Below are 24,724 nucleotides of genomic sequence, written 5' to 3' on the forward strand. Positions count from 1 at the left end.
AAGGAAAGGTTCATGTTCCTCTACCTCCATGCAGTACTCATAATTTATCACTCTACCTGGTTTGTCAGAAAATACCTCCTGATTTTCTTTCAGAATTGGCCACAGATCCTCCCTTTGGGCATCAGGTAGTCCTTCCGTTTTATCCACTACCTTTTGAAGGATTGTCTCCTTATCTCCATCGTCAACTATCTGCCTCACCGGAAACCAATTGAATTTTTGACCTATTCCAGAATCATGATCATCTTTAAATTCTGCCCATCTCAGCTGGTTCTCTTCCATTACTCTAGATGATTCAAATGGTATTTCTAATACCGCACTATCAACTTGACAAACTATTATCCCTTTGTCACAATCTATAATTACTTTCTGTTTTATTAACCAGTGAATGCCTAAAATAATTTCGGCACTGAGCTCTGGAACTACTAAAAATGCATTCGAAAATAGCTTGTTTTTTATCTTAAATTCCATCATCACTTGATGCTTAATGGGCTTACTACACTTCCCTGTCGCCCCTATCACTTTAACACTGGTTACTGGCATCATGACTACTCCTCGTTGCTCTTTGTTCATCTCAAAAAATGCGTGCGAAATAGCTCTTATTTGAGCACCCGTATCCAACAATACATATAAATCGTACCCACATACATTAATGGGTATGATTGTTTGCATTCTATTGTCCTCTTTCATGCTTTCATTATCTTCCCATAATAAATCCTTTTCCACTGCCAAGTCTTGCCATATTATTTTTCCAGTTTTTATACTGACCATTTTATCCAGAGGTTTCTTTCTCCTTTCCACCCTAAATTCTTTCACCACTTCTCCCAATAGTCCTTCATCTAGGCTCTTTAATGCCGTCTCTTTCTCATTCGAATCTGTCATGCCTGAACTCTCTGTTGTGGACTCGGAAACTTCCTCTACTTCTTTTTCTCCCTGGATGCTTTCTGATGACTCTGATGATAATTCCTCCTCCTTCGAAATATGACCTTCTTCGGATTCAAATAATTCTCGCAAATTATAATCCATTTCTCTACTTTCCCTTTGTTGGGTAGTACATCCACCACTCTTACTTTCATTATTTTCCCCTACTAATGGAATTCCAGTCTCACTCAACTCATTTGCTTCAGTGTTACAGGGATCACAACACTCTTTCTCTTGGTTAGATACACTTTCACTAATTTCTTTAAAAGAATCTTCATCACAGTCGTGTACTCTTGCTGTCACCAGGTACACATTATAATCGGTATGGCTCTCTAACACTGTCATATTCGGGTCCGCATTAATCACGCGAGCGGAAGATCTTTCTAATTGTGCACGCTGGCTTTTGAGCTGATGTACATATTCTGCATACAAGGTAATTTCTGAATCAGCATGCATCTCTGCACTATGCCCCTTTTTCTTATCCACCCTTTCATTCCTCTTTAATTACTGCTCAATGCGATTTGTCGACTATTCGTATGAACCTTTTACCATAAGTAACATCACTCCTCCCTTGCCTCTGCCTCTCTGCACAGTTGCCATCCCTACCGACAAACAACCCCTTCTCTGACTCTTCCCTCATTAATTCGTCACTCTGACCTCGAATTGTACTCATCCCATTCACCTGAGCCTTCACATCTGACCGATATTCTTTTCCTACTTCATTTCCCTTAATAATTCCTCCCTGCTCTCTCTCCTCTGTTTGTATCCCTGCATTATACTTCGCAAAGTTTCGTTTATGAAATTGCTCTTCAGGCGAACAACGCACTATCCTACTATAGTACTGAATACTCCAATCTTCCCTATATTTGGGCCATTTCTTTCTTTCCACACACGTTAGGCCCTTGACCTGCGCGGCATTTAGTTTTCCTGATTTTGATATTGCACCCTGTTTCCCTGATAGTTTCCTCTCCCTCACTGGGAGTTACCTCCTTGACCTCTTCCTCTCATCATGTTAATTTGCGGTTCATTCCTACCACCTTTTACTATTCCATTCTGATTTCTGAACCCTCGAAACTCTCTAGTTTCACACCACCTATCTTCATTCTCGATTTTTTCTAAAAATTCATCGAATGTTCGATGAGTGCCTCCTACATAACACTTTGAATTGTCAGGTAGCTTTTTACACAACACCCACACTATCTCCGATTCTGATCTATGATCTTTAAGATACTCCAAACGCTTGAACCATTCTTCACAGTAGTCTTTCATGAGCCCACACCCATGTCCTGGCAATCTCGTGACAACGAATTCCCTCCACAACCTATCTCTCTGTTGTGTGCCCCAGAATTCCTCTAGGAACTTTTCTTTGAAGTCTGTAAACTTCAAATTGTCCATATCCAAATTCAATCCTCAACGTTTAGCATGACCTGCTAAAGCGTCTATTACTAAATTAATTTTTTCGTTATCCGCCATGTCTGTTGGTAAGACACGTTCACAATTTTTTATAAAATCCATTGGATGCCATCCACCTTGTTTCTTTTGAGGATCATATTTTTCCTCCCTACTCAGTATTTCTGATTTTTGCATTACCAATGGGATACCACTACAGTTAAGAAACGTGTGATTCTGAACTTGCTGACTTAACAATTTTATCTCATTACGCAGTGTAGTTTCCTGCTTCTGCACACATGCATCAAAACTCGACATGGTATTGCGCAGTGTTTCAATATCAGCTGCCGTTTCTTTAACAATCTCTGTCTTTACAACTGGTACTATTACCTGTAATTTACTTTCAATTATCAGTTCTAATTTTTCACTAGCCAAAGGTTCCACTGATTTCTCTATTCTCTGAATTTCGGTATCAAATCTTTTCTCTATTTCTGTGACTTTTGTCTGAACATTTGTTATTTGAGCCCTAATGCTATTTACTGATTTGTTTACCTCCATGATACGTTGGCTTTGCGTATTCAAAATATCTAAATTGGCTTTTATTTTTCCAGATAGGTTTTCATCCAATTGGCATATATGACTAGCCATTTCTGCTTTCAAACTAGCATACCCTTCTCGAATTTGTGCCATCATCCTATTTAACAAACCTGTTAATTCCATATCCTCTCCCTTTTGACTTGCATCCACAGATACATTGGGTTTACTTTTCACTATCTTCGGTTTCACTTCCCGTTCCTACTGTCTTATGGGTGTGGATACATCTATAGGATTTTCCAACCCTGCAACAGTATCTATGGTCCCTAATTCTGGGTCTGACCTTGTAATGTTTTCATCTTGCTTGTTACCATTCAACTCCATCTTATGCTGCTGTATTTCGTGCTTAATACAAATTTTTATTAAATCAAGTATTACTTGTTTAACTTCTACTATTGGACTTTCTTTTGCTGCTTTGCAGGTTGTCGTCTTGAACTTACCAATTGTGGTATATTTGTCTACAACAGAATTTTAAATTTAAAATTTTCTTGAAACTACAAGTTTATATAAAACACTTTTATAGCAGCCATTATTCTACAAACTTGGTAAGTCCTGTCATGGTCGCCACATGCGACTGAACCGCCGAATCCTTCTGTCAGTAAATGAGGTATGTTCTCAACTGACTCGGTTGTTTTAACCCTCTCCCCTGACGGAATGACCCACTTTCTAATCCGTATGTATATCACCAATACGGACTTGTAGCTGTCACGCCTTTGTGCTTACTGCTACATATTTTAACAGTAAATATCTCAGTCCTAATGGTAAGAGGTAGTATTGAATTCAAATTGTTAATATTTAAATACAGCACAGCTGCCACACACTCAGTTCACTTTTACTCCGCTCCTACCCTCGCCATTGCACAGCATTAACTATGTGCTACTTGGACCTTGCTAAGCTATTAAATTCACTTGCGAGTACATTTTGACCATTACTCGCCAGTATTTACCTAATGATTAAAGCACACTCCTAACCGGACTATTTCCCAAAGAGCTGTGATGATTGAACAGGATCGATCCACGGCCTACAGTGCCCTGCAGTTCACATGGTAACACTGCCTACCTGACCCACTTAACTTGGTAGTGAGCTCATGTATCCAATCATCACTGCTAGCAGCACTGGATAATCCTATCAGCATGACGAGAGCAGCAGACTTACCGTCAAATCCTCCTGAAAATACTTATAACTACAGTCGCCAGCTCTAAAGGAGCAAAAGAATAAATCACTTTTTGGCTCGTTTCACAGTGAAATGGCTTGAGTTGAATTTAAACTTAATTTTGAATGTTACTATTACTGATCATTCAAGGTGATTCAACAAAGCAAATACTCTTTCAATTTCTGTGTGTTGACTTGGTAATTACTACCAAGACTCTTTATGCGACTTGGGTTAACAAAATTCTATCCTTCAACTTTATGTAATGATTTTGAATATTACTCTTTGAACAATTGATATGGATTACTTAAGTGACGTTACTTAAAAAGTTACTCAGAAAAATTTAAGTTAACTATAAAATGGCGACTCATTCTGGTGTGACCATTGCTCTTTTCAGCATTCTTATACGCTAAAGTATTCTATAACAAAAGAATTGTAAATGAATGAGGCGATGGTGGCCTCAGTCTGATTTCACTATACTATGTTTGAGGTTACTACACTTTACAATGAACAACATGCGTCGTAATTTTACTCATAACTGTATTCTGTCCTCTGTACTTGCATAAAAAGAAAAACTGATATTCTCCTTTTACATTTCTATAAAGTTTGAATTAACAATTACAAGCAGTCTTGCCTTGGGTAGACGTGCTGGTGCTGGTGGTGAGATGTATGTGGATAACGCAACTCTTCACACCCCATGCCCTTAATGGCGGCTGGAACCACGAGCGGTAGCACTCGTATAAGCTACTGCATGTTCGCCATAAAATCTGGGTGCAGGAACTCTTACAATCAGCCCCAGTGGCATAGAGGCAGCTTCGATAACCATTCGTCGCGTTTTACTCCACAAATGGCGACGATATTCGCCTCTTCGCCGTAGCACAATCACATTTGCGTGAGCACAGTTACACACGTCCGATCACGTCAACACCACTCAGACCATTCTCTTGTTCAGTCCCTGTGTCTCCAGCTACCTCTAGCGACGCTTGTATCACCAAGAGTGGGGGCCTTCCCCTACAACATTTTTACGGAAATCATTTAGTGTTTAAGAAATTTTATGTTTATTACCCAGTCATAATGATTTACTACTAGCGCTTAACAACATTAAATTATACAGTAATAACTTATGATTAACAAGAAAAAGGATACATTTGAGTCTGAGGGCTTAGTGCATTGTCTGACAGATAGCGTGGTGGTGCCTTTCCACTAGTTCCCGCTAGTGTCAGCCGAACCTTTCTGGTTTCGCCAATAGATGGCATCAGGGTGTGCTCCCTGGTAGAGAGCCTGTATAGGAAGAGAGTGGCCATAGGTGAAGTTGCCCGTGATTGGTTGATTAGCTTTGGCGCCATTTTTCTGCCAAACATCTCTCGCGCTTCATATGTTCGCCGTGCTTTTGAGTTGAATTGAAGTTCATAAGATTTTTGGAAACGATTAAAAGGCATTTGAATTATTAAGAGACTTGTTATGCATTGTGCATGCACGTTCAATATAGTTGTATATCGTTTTTAGTACGTAATTAGCGTTTGCGTGCATAGTAGTAGCATTACAAGATTTTCTGAAGCCAATATCTGACAGTCCTTGCTGGAAACGGAAAGTTCCTGTAATTGTTGTGCCATGCTCATTCGACTTTAGAGCGTCAAACTGTATTTTGTTGCGAATCAGAACACTAGGCATTATTTTGTTTTCAGTATTACTGCCTGACTGTTGACGCAGCCAAGTTGTAGGCACATTTTCCACAGCTGTCGTGGTTGCTGAAACATTATTCGTAGTAGATAATTGTAGGTAGTCTTGAAGACAGTTTTTAATAGGCCTACTTACTGTTGGGTAGAAGGGATACGGTAGTTTTCTTGTTATATTTGGCCGATATTACAGTAACCTACATTTAACGTTACCTGCTTTTTGTAATCTTATTCGTTTGTTATCTACGAGAGGTATTCCAGTTGTTTACTTGTGACATGCAAAAAGTTTGAAGACGTGACAAGAAGTACTAATACGTCTCACACTTTTTGCATGTCACAAGTAAAGAACTGCTTACGACTTTCATTCATCTGACGTAATATAGGTACGTTAAATCTTTAGCGTTATGCACTTCCGATACAAAACAAGTGCTATACACTATATTTTTTTATTTATGTTACTTTCATTGCAATATGTCTAGTAAACGAACTTTAAAGGAGATAAATGCAAGTAATGAATAATTTTTACAGCCACTGTATCAAATTTTTCTGTGCTGTACGTAGTTTGCTACTATGAGTATATTGTAGCTGTAAAGAAAGGCATTTAACGAATGATTTCGCGATATTGTCTTGTGCTTTTGATTCGGTGAGTGTGTACTCCACTAGTCCACTACTGGCCATTCAGAAGTCCCGCCTGCAGTTTGGCAGAAAAATGGCCGCCGTATCGTCCGGTTGGCCACTCTCTCCCTGGCAGTCTCACACCAGCGCGCCCGCTTCCGACGCGCGGGCTCCAAATTACTGGCAGCCTACCATCATTTCAGTTCCGTTACAGTGTGTGGTATTTGTGTAAGGACAAAAATTACGAAATTTTAGGAGGATGTTGGCCATTAAAATACACTAACAATCTAACTGACTATTTTCATTTTGCATATAGACAATACAGAGCTAGAAAATATTCGAAAGATTTATTTTTTATACCTGGGTAAGGAAGGTAGCAGAATGAATAAAATAGGGGGAAATGTGCCAAAAGGCAAAGGGGCCTATGCAAACTAATAAACCCACTCAAGTGATGGAGCTAACTGCAGTTCAGGAAATTGTTGGTGCATTTTAGTAATAGTGGAAATGTTTTCAAAATTTCTCAAATTACATCATTTGAGAAAGGCTACAGTTAAATAGTCTATAATAATTTAAATATATAACTTATAATAAATTATATACAGTTTTCTGTAAGTGTAAAAACTGAGTAACGTATTATTGGATAATGGTTGACAGCTTTGTCCCAAAATATGGAACTGAAGTGTGAATATGAACCGAGTACAAATCATTCAGATATCAGCATATCAACCTGCAAATAATCTGATAGCAAGTTGTATTGCATAATAATAAATTGTGTTGTACATACTGCCATAATAACCATAACCATAGGAGTAGAGTATAACTGTTTTCTGAGAGATTATCAACTATCTGAATCACGAGAGTACAATTTTTACTGCAGAAGACAATTTAATGGAGAGAAAGACTAATAATTTAAGTTGAAAATTTTGTAGATTTCCCATTCCAGAAGGAACTTAGTACATATGTGAAGAAAGAGACACTTAAATACGGGATGAAACAACAAGCATAATTGGGGAATTGTAGATATAAAATCTTGCAGAGTAGTAAATTCAAAGTTTTGTTACTTAGTGCTGGTTAAGAGACATGAATATTCCACTGAAATCAGCCATGAGATAGTCATTTCAAATTTGTGAACAATGAACCATTCAGAATTTGGGGCATGCCACACACAAATGTTTTTTACTTATAATTTCCTATATGAGGAAAAACATAGGTTGTAAGAAACGAAAGTGATCTGAAACTCTATGAAACTAGAATGGATAATATTGGTAACCAGTAATAAATATAAAATGTTGACACATTGTGGTATATTATGTCAGTTTCAAACAATACTATGATTAATATTTCATAAACATATTAAAATGAATGTTTAGTGTAATATGTATGTGAAAAAGTAGTGTATCATGTACTAATATGAATTATGTAAGTTTCAGATGCTATTACTTATGTTAAATGTATTAAAAATGTCTGAGATTGACAGTTTTCTGATAATGGAAGTGAAAAAAGGGGAAAACTGAGAGATGCTCAATGGAGTACTAATGTGATGAAATACAATATTTTGTTTCTAAATAGAACAAAAAGTATGTTTTTTTGTAATGACATAGTAATTAAGAAGTGTAATATGCTATATTTATGTGAAATACTAATGTGAAAAGACATATCACATTTTTTTAAATACATCCTGCACAAGTTTAAAAAGTGTGACAGTATTATGAGGAAAACCGATAGAGTAATGGGTGACTGCTTAAAAATGACAGAAAAAACAACTGTTTAAGCAAACTCTGTCTGGAATGATCTATGCGTGGTAAAATAACGATACTATACAGTATAAAAATTCATATGTAATTTTTTTTATTGATTTGAATAACAAATATTAAACTACAATCATAAAACAGATGCAGTACAGGAAACATGAAGAAAATGTAGGACATGTGTAACAGAACTATATTATATTTACTTTTTAATAATGCGTTTGATATTAAGATAGAGATACCATATGCTGATTGTATAAGTATTCTGAAATTAGTAGTTGATAGTTTAATTGCATTGTTATGCTGCTTGTGGGATCATACAGGGATGCTGCGGAGAGAGAGTAAGGCAGCTAGATGGAGTCAGGAGGTTAGACAGAGGGCTGGGGGGGGGGGGGGGGGGGTAGCAGGTAAGGAGAGAAGTAAACAGACTGGGGGGTGCTGGAATGGTTCAGGAGAGGGGTTGGATGTGTAACGACAATGACTAATGAAGGTTGAGGCCAGGAGGGTTACGGGAAAGTAGGATATACTGCAGGGACAGTTCCCACCTGTGCATTTCAGAATAGCTGGTGTTGATGGAAAGGATAAAGATGGCACAGGCTATGGAGCAGTCATTGAAATGAAGAATGTCTTGTTGGGCAGCGTGCTCAGCAACTGAGTGGTCCAGCTGTTGCTTGGCTGCAGTTCACTGGTAGCCTTTCACACAGACAGACAACGTGTTGGTTATTATGCCCACATACAATGCAGCACAGTGGCTGGAGCTCAGCTTGTAAATTACATGACTGGTTTCACAGGTAGCCCTGCCTTTTATGGGATAAGTGATGCTTGCGGACTGGAGTAGGTGGTTGTGGGAGCATGTATGGGATAGGTCTTGCATCTAGGACTATTACAGGGATATGAGCCATGAGGCAAGGGGATGGGAGTGGGGATTGTCTATTGATGGACATGGATATTGTGTAGGTTCAAGGACAGCAGACTATCACTATGAGAGGGATGGGAAGGATAGTTGGAAGAACATTTCTCATTTCAGGGCATGACAAGAGGTAGTTGAAACCCTGGCGGAGAATGTAACTCAGTTGCTCCGCCAGGGTTTTGACTACCTCTCGTCATGGCCTGAAATGAGTTATGTCATTCACACTATCCTTCCCACCCTTTCCACAGTTGTATTCCGCTGCCCAGCAAACCTACAAAATATCCTCATCCATCCCAACACAACCCCTGCTCCAAACCCCTGACCTCATCTCTCTTATCCCTAGACCTAGATGCGAGACCTGTCATATATATCCTTTCACCACCACCTACTCCAGTCTGATGACATGCATCACTTATCCCATCAAAGAGAGGGCCACCTATGAAACTAGTCATGTGATTGCTGCAATATATCCCACAGTCACATAACCCTCCTGGCCTCAATCTTCATTAGTCATTGTTCTTAGCCATCTAACCCCTGTTTCCATTCCAGCACTACACAGCCCTCTATTCCACCAGTGCACCCACAATCTTTTTATTTGTCTTTTTCCACTATCCCTCCCCCTTGCGAACCTCCTGACTGCACGTAGCTGCTCTACCCTCTCTTCACCTCATTGCTCTATGCTCCCACAAGTAGCTTTACTATCCATTACCCCCTACTCTGCTATATTCGGTAGCCCTAGAAAACAACAATGCCTAAGTTGGATTGGAAAACAAGGGCAATTCAAATTCTGGGAGAGATATTAAATAAGCTAAGATTTGCTGTTGATATTGCGCTATTTGCAAATAATGTAGCAGAATTTCAAATACTTGTTAGTGAACTTGCATTGGTCTGCTCTGAAGTTGAACTAAAAATGAACTAAGATAAAACCAAGAGCACGATCAATGGACACCAGAGAGAAATACCTCTGTTGGAAGTTCGCAACTGCAAATGCTCATAGACTATTTCTATCTGGATCACCTTGTAAATATGAAAGTAGACCTAAAACCAGAAATATTTCAACGTGTTACATTAGACTGGCAATCTTACGGAAGAAACTCCTCAGTTTTGAAGTCTGTGATATTTCTGAGCTGAAGAAAACAGTTTTTGATCAACATATGATGCCAGCAATAGCTTATGGCTGTGAGACAGGGACATCAAATGAATTCGTTGTTAGAAAACTGATATTAACCAAAAGAGGAATGGAAGGTTCAATGTTGTGTTACACAAATAAAACAGAAAAAATGCAGTTGATATCAGAGAGACAACAAATGTCACTGATATAATGGAAAGGGTGAGTACCTTGAAATCGAAATGGGCTAGTCATGTTGCTTAAAGAAAAGATGGCAGGCAGTCAAAACAAGTACTAGACTGGAGGCCAGCCTACCAAAACAGACAAACAGACCAAATGGAAGACCACTGGACAGATGGAACATAGACTTCAGAAAGACAGTTGGATTGAATTGGCAATGGGATGTTGAAGGTCAGTAGAAATGGAAGAATCTGCATGGATCCTATGTTGTGCACTGACTCAAAAGAGGCCACATCACCAAATGATCAAATTGGCTGATGATGATAATGATAAATTGTCAAATGTGTTAAAATTCTTTTACAAATACCTAATAAATACTTTTGCATAAACCCTATCAGAAAGAGATTGCAGTTAATGTAAAGTTTGTATTATTCGTTTTCATAAGAAAGTTATGAAATGTATATAGCCCATGGGTTGTATTGCAATAATACTTGATTAATTTAACTTGCTTAGTTTCTCAACAAATGAGTAAATTCAAGTAGATAATAATGATGAACATCAATTTTATTTGAAAATTTTCAATGTTGATACTTAAAAAGAGGTACTTTGACTGTCTTGTGAGTTTTATTCTGCTACAAAAGCTGATGTATTCATTCAATGATAAATTCATTAACTAATGTTCAAGTTCAATGAACAGAACTATTTTCAGGATCTGTCCTTTCAGCACTGAAGACCAATTTTTGTAGGGAACATCAAAGTTACTACTCACTATACAGCAAAGATGCTGAGTCACAGATAGGCACAACAAAAAGGCTGTGACAAATAAAGTTTTTGGTCAGTAAAGCCTTTGTCAAAAACAAGATGACAGACACACACAAACACACTCATGCAAATGCAACCCCCCCCCCCCCCCCGCAACACACACACACACACACACACGACTGCTGTCTCAGGCAACTAAGGCCACACTGTGAGCAGCAGCACCATTGCTTGATGGGAGCAGCAACTGGGTGGGGTTAAGGAGGAGGCTGGGGCGGGGAGGGAGACGGATAGTAGGTTAGGGATGGCAAACTGTAACATGCTGCTGAGTAGCATGCAGGGACGAAGTGGAGAGAGGGTAGGGCAGCTATGTGCAGTCTGCAGAGATTAGATGGTATGTAGTGGGGAGGGTGGGGGTTTAGCGGAAAAAGAGAGAAGTAAAAAGAGTGGGTGCAGTGGTGGAATGAGGGCTGTGTAGTGCTCAAATGGGAACAGAGATGGAGTGGGATGGGAGAGGACATTGACTAACGGAGGTTGAGGGCAGAACAGTTATGGGAATGTAGGATATATTGCAAGGAAAGTTCCCACCTGCTCAGTTCAGAAAAATTGGTGTTGGTGGTAAGGACCCATATAGCACAGACTGTGAAGCAGTCATTGAAATGAAGAACATCATGTTTTGCAGTGTGCTCAGCAATAGGGTGGTCCACTGTTTTTTGGCCGCAATATGTCAGTGGCCATTCCTGGGAACAGACAGTTTGTTGGTTGTCATACCCACATAGAATGCAGCCGAGTGGTTGCAGCTTAGCTTGTAGATCACATGACTGGTTTAATAGGTAGCCCTGCCTTTGACGGGATATGTGATGTTTGTGAATGGACTGGAGTAGGTGGTGGTAGGAGAATTTGTAGGACACAACTTGCATCTAGGTCTATTACAGGGGTATGAGCCAGGAGGTAATGTGTTGGGAGCAGAAGCTGTGTATGGATGGACAAGTATACTGTGCAGGTGTGATGGACGGTAGAATATAACTGTGGGAGGGGAGGGAGGATAATGGACAGAACATTTTTCATTTCAGGGAATGACAAGAGGCACTCAAAACACTGATGGAGAATATAATTAAGTTGCTTTAGTCGTGGGTGATTTTGAGTTACAAGGGGAATGCTCCTCTGTGACTAGACAGTGGGACTTTTGAAGGTGGTGGGGGCTGGGTAGGAAAAGGTATGGGAGATTTGTTCTTGTACAAGGTAGGCAGGATAATGATGGTTTGTGTAGGCTTCAGCGAGACTGACTGTATATTTCGAGAGGGACTGCTCATCACTGCAGATGCTACAGTCACAGGTTGCTAGGCTGTATGGAAGGGACATCTTGCTATGGAAAGGGTGGCACCTGTCAAAGTGGAGGTATTGCTGGTGGTTAGCAGTTTTGATATGGATGGAGGTACTGATGTAGCCATCTTTGAGGTGGAGGTCAAACATCCAGGAAGGTGGCTTGTTGGGTTGAGTACGGCCAGGTGAAGTAAATGAGGGAGAGGTTTTTGAGGTTCTGGAGGAATGTAGGTAGGGTGTCCTCACGCTTGGTCCAGATCGCAAAGATGGCATCAATGAAACTGAACCAGGTGAGGGGGTTTAGGATTCTCGGTGTTTAGGAAGGATTCCACTAGATAGCCCATGACTGTGTTGGCATAGGACGGTGCGTTGAGGGTGCCCACAGCCATACCCCAGATTTGTTTGTAAGTAATGCATTCAAACAAGAAGTATTTTTGGGTGAGGATATAGCTGGTCATGGCAACTAGGAAGGTGATTTGAGGAGAGACTGGAAATCCTGCTTCATTTCTGGTTGGTTTAAAAAGGGGGAAGGGACAAAACTGCGAGGTCATCGGACCCTTGTTCCCAGTAAAATAATTACACAAAGGAAATAAGTAAAGAAAGGAGATGTACAGCACAATAATAAGGGAAAGGAAGAACCAGAAGAATGACAGAAGGACAACCAACACTACTATGGACAAAACAGGAAAAGAAAACCACAGAGAGAAGCAAGAAACAGGTAGAAGCGGTAAAAATAAGAGAGCAGATGACCGTGGCTGGCCAACCACAAGAATAAAAGGGAAAAGCCAGCCACTCTGTGACACATTAAAACATCCACCCTAAAAGCATTAGACTGGAGAACACAAAGAGACAAAGAACATGTGCTAAAATTTATATAGAATGATAAAACCCACAGTCACATATAAAATGTAAAACTAAATTAGCCGATGAGGCATTGTCAGCTAAAATTAATGGCACGTCCGGTAACTGAAGATTCCATCGTAGGGCACCCAAAGAATGACAGCTGACCAAGATAAGAGCCACTGTCAGCTGAGCACCACTCCGACACTGAGGTAACAGTGTGTCACCCAAGAGTGGCCAATGCGGAGCCGGCAGAGAAACATAGAGTCCCTGCAAGAGGCCCGTATGGAGGACTGCCACACATTCGTAGTCTCTTTAACGACACGCAGTTGGTTGTGCGTGCTGAGGTTATGCCATTTCACCTCCCAAAGCTGCAAAACCTTGTGGCGTAGTACTGAACACAGGTCAGATGCAGAGAAGCCAATCTCCATAAGTAATTTCCACATAGCCTGTTTGGCCAGCCTGTCAGCAAGTTCATTGCCTGGGATTCTGACGTGACCTGGGGTCCACATAAACACCACTGAACGACTAGACCATTTCAGGGCATAGATGGACTCCTGGATGGTCGCTACCAAAGGATGATGAGGGTAGCACTGGTTGATAGCTTGTAGGCTGCTCAAGGAGTCAGTACACAGAAGAAATGACTCCCCAGGGCATGAATGGATGTACTCAAGAGCACGAGATATAGCCACTAGCTCAGCTGTGAAAACACTGCAGCCATCAGGCAAGGAATGCTGTTCAATACATCCTCCATGGACATATGCGAAGCCGACATAAGCATCAGCCATCGAGCCATCAGTGTTAACCACTTTGTGGCCTCGATACATGTCAAGAATCAAGAGGAAGTGGCAGCGGAGAGCCGCAGGGTTAACCGAGTTCTTAGGGCCATGTGAAATGTCCAGGAAAAGCCATGGCCTAGGTGTACACCATGGAGGTGTACATGAATGGACCTCAAGTATAGGTTGTAAAGGGAAGGACTCCAGTTTGGAAAAAAGGGACTGGACATGAAATGCAATTGGAAACCATGACCTGGGCTGCCGTTGCAGGAGATGAACCGCCATGGGTGGGAAAAGGAGACGGTGATTTGGATGCGCAGGAGAACCTACAAAAGTGTGCAACATGACTGACCAGCAGTTGTGCATGCCTAACCTGTGATGGAGGGACTCCGGCCTCCACCAGAATGCTGGTCTAACCGGACTCATCCTAAAAGCGCCTGCTGCTAGGCGAACGCCACAGTGGTGCAATGGGTCAAGTAAACGCAAGCTGAGGGCACCACCGTACCATAAACCAGACTCCCATAGTCAAAGTGGGATTGAACAAGCGCTCTGTAGAGCTGCAGCAGCGTAGAGTGATCTGCACCCCAGTTGGTGTTGCTCAGGCAGCGGAGGGCATTGAGGTGCTCCCAGCACATCCATGTAAGCTGATGAAGGTGGGGAAGCCAAGTCAATTGGGCGCAGAAAACCAGTCCTAAGAATCCATATGTCTCCACTACAGTGAGTTGATCATCATTAAGGTAAAGTTCTGGTTCTCGATGAATGGTAAGACAGTGACAGAAGTGCATAACACATGACTTTGTGGCTGAAAACTGAAAACCGTGGGCTAGATAACGTGACTGCACCCTGTGGATGGCTCCCTGCAGGCGCCGCTTGGCAACACCAGTACTGGTGGAGCAGTACAAAATGCAGAAGTCGTCTCTATACAGAGAATGTGAGACGGACATCCCTACAGCTACCACTGGACCATTAATGGCCACTAAAGATTTAGAGACACTCAATACAGAGCCCTGCGGGACCACGTTCTCCTGGATATGGGGATAACTATGGGAGACAGCAACTTGGGCAAGGAAAATATGAAGTGACAGGAAATTTTGGATAAAAATCAGAAGCAGGCCTAGGAGACCCCACTCATATAATGTGGCAAGGATATGATGCCACCAGGTGGTGTCATACGCTTTTCGTAAATCAAAAAAGACTGGTAGCCAGGTGTTGGCATCTGGAAAAGGCTGTTCAGATGGCAGACTAGAGGGACACAAGATTATCAGCGGTAGAGCGACCCTCATGGAAGGCGCCATGACATGGAGCCAGTAGGCCATGTGACTCCCGGACCCGACCCAACAAAACTGCCGACACACTCTACGTTCCAGCAGCTTACAAAGAATGTTGGTGAGGCTATCCACATAAAGTGGGTTTTTACCGGGTTTTAGCACAGGAATGATGGTACTCTTCAGCCATTGTGATGGAAAGAAGCCGTAGCTCCAGATCCGGTTGAAGATGATGAGGAGTTGTTGCTTGTAGTCAGATGAGAGATATTTGATCATCTGACTGTGGATCCGATCTGGCCCAGGAGCTGTGTTGGGGCAATGTGCAAGGGCACTGAGGACCTCCCACTCTGTAAATGGGGCGTTAGAGGATTCACTGTGGTGTGTAGTGAACAAGAGGACTTTCCCTTCAAGCCACCATTTGAGAGTGTGAAAGGCTGTGCAGTAAATCTCCAATGCAGAGGCTCAAGCATACTGTTCAGCTAAGTGCTCAGCCAACACGTTTTGTTGGTAGATAACATGCCATTTTTGTTAACACCGGGAACACCTGTTGAGGTCTAGTACCCGAAAACACGTTTGATCTTTGCTCAGATTTGGGAAGGTGACGTATGGCACCCAATGGTCGAGACATATCTCTCCCAACAGTCCTGCTTCTGTCGTTTGATAATTTGGCGAACACGAGCAGGAAGCCATTTAAAGGCTATGAGGTGCTCCAGGGAAGGCTGCCACTTATGCCGCTGTAGAGCTTGCCGACACTCCTTAGTTGCTTTAGCAACTTCTGGCGACCACCAAGGGATTGCCTTTCACTGGGGGGACCCTAAAGAGCGAGCGATCATGTTTTCTGCCACAGAAATTATTGTTGCAGTTACCTGCTCAACCACACATCGATTTTACTGTGTGGGAGAGATTCAGCAGTGACAGCAGATGTGATAGTTCCCCAGTCTGCCTTGTTTAAAGCCCATCTGGGCAGGTGTCTTTGGGCCTGATGCTGGGGCAGTGACAGGAAGATGGGGAAGTAGTCACTACCACACAGATTGATAAATCAATGGCCGAGTAACTACCACAAGCCACACTGAAATGTGTGGCAGCCCCAGTATTTAAGAGGCAGAGGTCGGACTGAGACAATAAAGTTTCGACATCTCTGCCTCAGCCAGTAAGCACGGTGCCACCCCACAAGCGGTTATGGGCATTAAAATACCCCAAAACTAGGAAAGGTTTATAAAGCTGATCAGTCAGTGCAGTTAATACATTCAGGGATACTACACATCCACAATAAGATATACATAGCAGACAGTTATTTCCCGTGTCGTCGTCATTCCGACAGCCACAGCTTCAAGAGGGGTTTGAAGGGGCACAGTTTCTTTACAGACTGAGTTTATGACGTAAACACAAACTCCACCTGACACTCGATTATAGTCACTATGGTTCCTGTAATATCTCTTATAGATGTGCAGGGCAGGGGTCCTAATTGCCAGGAGCCAGGTTTCCTGGAGGTCAATGCAGAAAGCAGGTGTAAAGCTTAACAGTTGCTCGGAGGACTTCACTGATTCAGTCTCCAGGACTTAGGATGAGTGTGAAGCCCTATGGCCAGCTTCTTTTGGGCTCTTCAGCCACTGGCGGGTGTCATATTTCTCACTAGCAGAAACCTGGGAAGGGAGTGACCCAACCCCCCCCCCCCCTCCCCCCTTCCTAGCGAGAGGAGCTGAAGAAGACTTATGCTTCTCTGGCTCAGAAGTGTGGACTGACATTCCCGATGGTTGGGGAGAGGGGTGTTGCTCCTGAAGTGGGTAGTGCAGGAGTAACAGGGAGGGAATTGCACCCCCCCTCCCCCCACCACAATCAAGGGGGCAGGTGCAGTCTTCTGGTTCTGAGAGGCGACAGGAATGTGAGGAACTGATGGGGCGACAACTGTTCTCATAGAGGAGGCATAAGAGGAGGTCATAGCCACAAGATGTATGTGCTCTTATTTTCTCTTAGCCTCAGTGTAGGTCAGTTGGTCTGGGGTCTTATAATCCATTATTTTCCTCTCTTTCTGTAAAATCCTGCAGTCTGGTGAGCAAGGTGAATGATGCTCTCTGCAGTTGATACAGATGGGATGGACGTCCACAATCTCGACATGTGATGCTGGAAGCACAGTGGGAAGAGATATGGCCGAACTTCCAGCACTTAAAGCACCGCATTGAGGGAGGTTGGTTGGTTGATCGATTTGGGGAGAGGGGACCAAAAAGCGAAGTCATCAGGCCCATTGGATTAGGGAAGGATGCAGAAGGAAACTGGCCATGCCCTTTCAAAGGAACCATCCCAGAATTCACCTGATCCAATTTAGGGAAATCACGGAAAATGTAAATCAGGATGGCCGGATGCGGGTTTGAACTGTCGTCCTCCCAAATGCACGTCCAGAGTGCTAATCACTGTGCCACCTTGTTCAGTGGATTGGGGGAGGGATATATGGCTTGACGTCACAGCAGCAGACCATCACCTTGACCTTCTCGGGCAATGTGTCACCCTCGAAGGCCAAGATGAAGGCACCGGTGGCAACCTGGTTATCCCTCGGACCCCCCTAGATGCAACCAACGAAATGAACACCTCAGCACTCTAAATTGGCACACAGCTTGTTGTCAGACTACAAAAGAAGGTCCCTGTGGAAATAATAGCCTGGAACATATTTAAACTCTTATGAGGCATGATGGTAACAGAAACATCCCCCAACTTGCCACAAGCAAGTAATGCCCATGACTGGGCACTGGAGGCTGTTTTTATCAAAACTGCTCCAGAGCGCATTTTGGACAAGCCCTCCACCTCCTCATACTTGTCCTCCAAATGATCTAAAAATGGTTCAAATGGCTCTGACCACTATGGGACTTAACATCTATGGTCATCAGTGGCCTAGAACTTAGAACTACTTAAACCTAACTAACCTAAGGACATCACACAACACCCAGTCATCACGGGGCAGAGAAAATCCCTGGCCCCGCTGGGAATCGAACCCGGGCGTGGGAAGTGTGAATGCTACCGCACGACCACGAGCTGCGGACTCCAAATGATCTACAAAAAACTGAGGCTTCATGGACATGAAATATTCCCCATCAACTCTCGTACACACGAGGTACTGGGGCGAATAAGCTTCACTGCCATCCTTAGCCTGGCGTTCCTCCCATGGTGTGGCCATGGAGGGGAATGACTTGGGGTCATATTTCTTAGCATTAAAGTTAGACTTTTGCTGGTGGCAGACCACCAGCAACAGATGACGTACTACACTTCAAGGCATGTCAGCTGCCCTGATGCCACCCACTCCAACCAGGGGCCCTCCCCATGGGTGCCACCCAGGCGCAGGAAAGGCCACCTGGCAGGATGGCTATTTCCGGGAGTCCCAATGCCCCAGGGTGACATCATCTACTCCTTGGCATACATGGGGAATTAATGGCGCAGGCACCAGCAGAGCAATCCCTGTATTGTCAGGAGGCTACAACCAACAGGGTACATGACAGCCCCGCCACAATGGACTGGCTACCGCGCTGGATATGAGGTGCTAAGGAGTCCATGGTCATCGTCAGCGCAGAAAGTGACACTGCATAGTGCATGGTGGGAAACACACCAAGGAAGGTGTCCTCATCCAAGAGATGGAGAATGGGCAGGACTGCAATATGACAATGAGAAAGTGGGCTAAAGATCTCAATGCACGATGGACACAATGCACCATATAAGGCACCCTTCCCCAGTTGACTTGCTCTTTGGGAAAATTTTGAAAACTGGAGTTCAAACCTTACAGAGGAACATCACATAAAGACTGAAACATGTCAGACTCCTTTTAGTTGCGTCTTACGACAAGCAGGAATACCTCGAGTCTATTCTAATCCCCCGACCCACAGGGGGGTGTTGTTTTGAACTGCAAGGATTACCTAGCAGGACTCCATTGGCTGTCAGATACATCCACCTACACACCTTGCCACAGTAACACCATCCCAGAAATCCAGCAGGATCTCCAGTCACTCCTAAAATCTCTAGGCCTGACCCAGAACCTCTCCCTGGAATCCATCTTTCTGCTCACCCTATCACTCCCTGCACTCCTCCAACATGCTTCCTAAGTCCATAACCCTAATCACCCTAGACACCATATTGTGGCCATTTATTGTGCTCCTACTGAGAGAATCTCTGCCTGCTTCAACCTATTACCCAGAACCTACCCTCCTATATAAAAAATACCAACCATTTCCTCCACTGGCTTTCCATAGTTCCTGTCCCTTTACCACACAGTGTCCTGCTTGTCACTACTGATGCCACCTCCCTTTACACTAACATCTCCAATGTCCATGGCCTTTCTGCTATTGTACACTACTTTTCCCAATGCCTGACAGATTCCAGATCAACAACCTCCTTCCTACATGCCACAAACAACTATATCCTCACCCACAATTACTTCTCCTTTTGAGGTATTACCTACAAACAGATCCAGGATATTGCTATGGGTACGTGCATGGCATCGTCCTATTCATGGAGCATCTGGAGGAATCTTTCCAGAATCCTAAACCCCTCTCTTGGTTCATAGATGACATCTTTGCCACCTGGATTGAGGGTGAGGACACCCTGCCCACATTCCTCCAGAATCTAAACAACTTCTTCCCAATTTGCTTCATCCTGGTCCTACTCAACCCAACAAGCTACCTTCCTAGATGTTGACCACCACCTCAAATATGGTTACATCAGTACCTCCGTCTCTATCAAACCTGCTAACCACCAGCAATATCTTCACTTCCACATCTGCCACCCGTTCCATAGCAAGGTGTCCCTTCCATACAGCCTAGCAACCCATGACCATCGCATCTGCAGTGATGAGCAGTCCCTCTCGAGCTATACCATCAGTCTCACTGAAGCTCTCACAAACTGTAAGTATCCTCCCAACCTCATACAAAAACAAATCTCCTGTGCCTTACCTTTCCAGTCTCCCACCACCTCTCAAAGTCCCACCATCCAACCACAGAGAAGCATTCCCTTCGTAACTCAGTTACACCCAGGACTGGATCAACTGAATTACATTCACTGACAGGGTTTCGACTACCTCTCGTCATGAGAAGTGTCCTACCCACTACCCTTCCCACCCTTCCTGAAATGGTATTCTGCTGTCCACCAAACCTACACAATATACTTTTCCATCCTTACACAATCCCTGCTCCCAACCCATTGCCTCTTGGCTCATACCCCTGTAATAGACCTAGATGCAAGACCTGTCCCATACATCCTCCCACCACCACCTACTTCAATCTGGTCACAGACATCACCTATCCCATCAAAGGTAGGACTACCTGTGAAACCAGCCATGTAATTTACGAGCTAAGCTGCAACCACTATGCTGCCTTCTATGTGGGCATGACAACCAACAAACTGTCTGTCCCCATGAATGGCCACTGACAAACTGTAGCCAAGAAACAAGTGGACCACCCTGTTGCTGAGCACACCGCCAAACATGACACCCTTCATTTCAATGACTGCTTCACAGCCTGTGCAATGTGGATCCTTCCCAGAAACATCAGCTTTTCTGATTGTGCATGTGGGAACTTTCCCTTCAATATATCCTACAGTCCCATAACCCTCCAGTCCCTCCTCTGTTTCCATTCCAGCATCCGCCTCTGTAGCATAGTGGTAGCATTACCACCTACCATGCAGAGGGTTCAGATTTGATTCCCGGCAGGGGACTGGATGTTGTGTGTCCTTCATCATCATTGACTCGCAAGTCGCCAATGTGGCGTCACCTAAAGACTTCCAATACGGTGGCCGAACTCCCCCAAAAAGGGCCTCCTGGCCAACACTGTCATATGATCATTTCCATTTTCATTCCAGCACTAAACAGCCCTTATTCCACCACTGGACCAACTCTTTTCACATCTCTCCTTTCCTGCTACCACCCTCCCCCCCTCTCCCCACCAACCTCTTGGCTGAATCTCCGTCTAACCACCAAACTTCGCATAGCTGCCCTACTCTCTCTCCATCTCGTCCCTGCATGCACCCCAGCAGCATGTCACTGTCGGCCACCTCTACCCTACTATCCCTCCCCATCCCCAACCCAGCTTCCTCCTTACCCCCACCCATCATGCCCTGGTGGTGCTGCTCACAGAGTTGCCTCAGTTGCCTGAAACTGCAGTCATGTATGTGTGAGTTGCATTTGCATGAGTGCGTATATGTGTGTCTGGTGCTGCTCACAGTGTTGCCTCAGTTGCCTGAAACTGCAGTCATGTATGTGTGAGTTGCATTTGCATGAGTGCATATATGTGTGTCTGTCATCTGTTTTTAATGAAGGCCTTACTGGCTGAAATCTTTATTTGTGACAGTCTTTTTGTTGTGCCTACCTGCAACTGAGCATCTCCTCTATATGGTGAGTAATAACTTTCCTTTTCATAATATTGCTACATTTCATCCTGAATTTTCCATTGCTTGTAGGAAAAATCATTTATTTTCTGAGGGAAAGTACACAAGGTGTGTTTTCCATAAACTCTGAAATTTGACTGACACAGATGATTATCCATAGATACTCTATGCTATCTTATTTTGGCTTCTGTATCACAACTAGCTACAGGTGCACTTTTAGTCTGATCCTATGCCACCTAATGTTAACTAGTATTAGGAGTTAGCAGTCCTTGTCACATTATTACATAATGGTTCCCTTGATCCTGTGCCCATCCATAGTGCCCTACAGTGGTTCTGTCAGCTATCTCAGGCAGACTATTCCTATCATTCCAGCTGAGCTTGAAGGAACTGGGAGCAGTATAACAGTGACATAATGGAATGCAACCTATCTCACATCTGTGCAGTACTTCAACACCATACTATACCGTTATGATTCAGACACTGCATGATCAAAAGAAAGAAAAATCTTACCAGAAGGTACTGTTGTGATTGTGTTGTATCTGTTGAGACACTGGTCTATAGTGTATCATGCCTTATATCCGTCAAACTAGGGAAAAGAGTCATAGAAAGAGGCAGAAGCAGTGTGGCACAGAAATGAAAAGGAATAGAAAATCTCTGCCCATGACCCAGGTATTCCATAGATGTCAACTTTCATGCCTACTATCGTAGTGAAGTTCGGTGGCAGGAGGAACAAGACTTTTGGTCAGGTGAATACAGGGTTATAAAAACAAAATTAAATAGGGGTAATGCACGTGTAGGTTTAATAACGAATAAAAACATAGGAGTGTGGGTAAGCTACTACAAACAGCATAGTGAACGCATTATTGTGGCCAAGATAGACACGAAGAACGTAGTAGGTGAATACGGTTTGGGGCTAAGAAATACAAAAGGAAGCCGCCTGGTAGAATTTTGCACAGAGCATAACTTAATCATGGTTCAAGAATCATGAAAGAAGGTTGTATACATGGAAGAACTTCGGAGATACTAGAAGGTTTCAGATAGATTATATATTGGTAAGACAGAGATTTAGGAACCAGATTTTAAATTGTAAGACATTTCCAGGGGCAGATGTGGATTCTGACCACAATCTATTGGTTATGAACTGTAGATTAACACTGAAGAAACTGCAAAAAGGTGGGAACTTAAGGAGATGGAACCTAGATAAACTAAAAGAACCAGAGGTTGTACAGAGTTTCAGGGAGAGCATAAGAGAACAATTGACAGGAATAGGGGAAAGAAATATAGTAGAAGAAGAATGGGTAGCTTTGAGGAATGAAACATTGAAGGCAGCAGAGGATCGAGTAGGTAAAAAGACGAAGGCTAATAGAAATCCTTGGGTAACAGAAGAGATACTGAAATTAACTGATGAAAGGAGAAAATACAAAAATGCAGTAAGTGAAGCAGGCAAAAAGGAATACAAACATCTCAAAAATGAGATCAACAGGAAGTGCAAAACGGCTAAGCAGGGATGGCTGGAGGACAAATGTAAGAATGTAGAGGCTTATCTCATGGGGGGGGTAAGATAGATACTGCCTACAGGAAAATTAAAGAGACATTTGGAGAAAAGAGAACCACTTGCATGAATATCAAGAGCTCAGATGGAAACCCAGTTCTAAGCAAAGAAGGGAAAGCAGAAAGGTGGAAGGAGTATATAGAGAGTCTATACAGAGGCAATGTTCTTGAGGACAATACTATGGAAATGGAAGAGGAGGTAGATGAAGATGAAATGGGAGATACGATACAGCATGAAGAGTTTGACAGAGCACTGAAAGTCCTAAGTCGAAACAAGGCCCCGGGAGCAGATAACATTCCATTAGAACTACTTACAGCCTTGGGAGAGCCAGTCCTGACAAAACTCTTCCATCTGGTGAGCAAGATGTATGAGACAGGCGAAATTCCCTCAGACTTCAAGAAGAATATAATAATTCCAATCCCAAAGAAAGCAGGTGTTGACAGATGTGAAAATTACCGAACTATCAGTTTAATAAGTCACAGCTGCAAAACACTAACGCGAATTATTTACAGACGAATGGAAAAACTGGTAGAAGCCGACCTCGGGGAAGATCATTTTGGATTCCATAGAAATGTTGGAACATGTGAGGCAATACTGACCTTACGACTTATCTTAGAAGAAAGATTAAGGAAAGGCAAACCTACGTTTCTGGCATTTGTAGACTTAGAGAAAGCTTTTGACAATGTTGACTGGAATACTCTCTTTCAAATTCTGAAGGTGGCAGGGGTAAAATACAGGGAGCGAAAGGCTATTTACAATTTGTACAGAAACCAGATGGCAGTTATAAGAGTCGAGGGGCATGAAAGGGAAGCAGTGGTTGGGAAGGGAGTGAGACAGGGTTGTAGCCTATCCCCGATGTTATTCAATCTGTATATTGAGCAAGCAGTAAAGGAAACAAAAGAAAAATTCGGAGTAGGTATTAAAATGCATGGAGAAGAAATAAATACGTTGAGGTTCGCCGATGACATTGTAATTCTGTCAGACACAGCAAAGGACTTGGAAGAGTAGTTAAACGGAATGGACAGTGTCTTGAAAGGGGGATATAAGATGAACATCAACAAAAGCAAAACAAGTCAGGTGATGCTGAGGGAATTAGATTAGGAAATGAGACACTTAAAGTAGTACAGGAGTTTTGCTATTTGGGGAGTAAAATAACTGATGATGGTCGAAGTAGAGAGGATATAAAATGTAGACTGTCAATGGCAAGGAAAGCATTTCTGAAGAAGACAAATTTGTTAACATCGAGTATAGATTTAAGTGTCAGGAAGTCGTTTCTGAAAGTATTTTTATGGTGTGTACCCATGTATGGAAGTGAAACATGGACGATAAATAGTTTAGACAAGAAGAGAATAGAAGCTTTCGAAATGTGGTGCTACAGAAGAACGCTGAAGATTAGATGGGTAGATCACATAACTAATGAGGAGGTATTGAATAGAATTGGGGAGAAGAGGAGTTTGTGGCACAACTTGACCAGTAGAAGGGATTGGTTGGTAGAGCATGTTCTGAGGCATCAAGGGATCACCAATTTAGTACTGGAGGGCAGCGTGGGGGGTAAAAATCATAG

Source organism: Schistocerca americana, chromosome 3, assembly GCF_021461395.2.
Source record: "Schistocerca americana isolate TAMUIC-IGC-003095 chromosome 3, iqSchAmer2.1, whole genome shotgun sequence".
Lineage (NCBI taxonomy): Eukaryota > Metazoa > Arthropoda > Insecta > Orthoptera > Acrididae > Schistocerca > Schistocerca americana.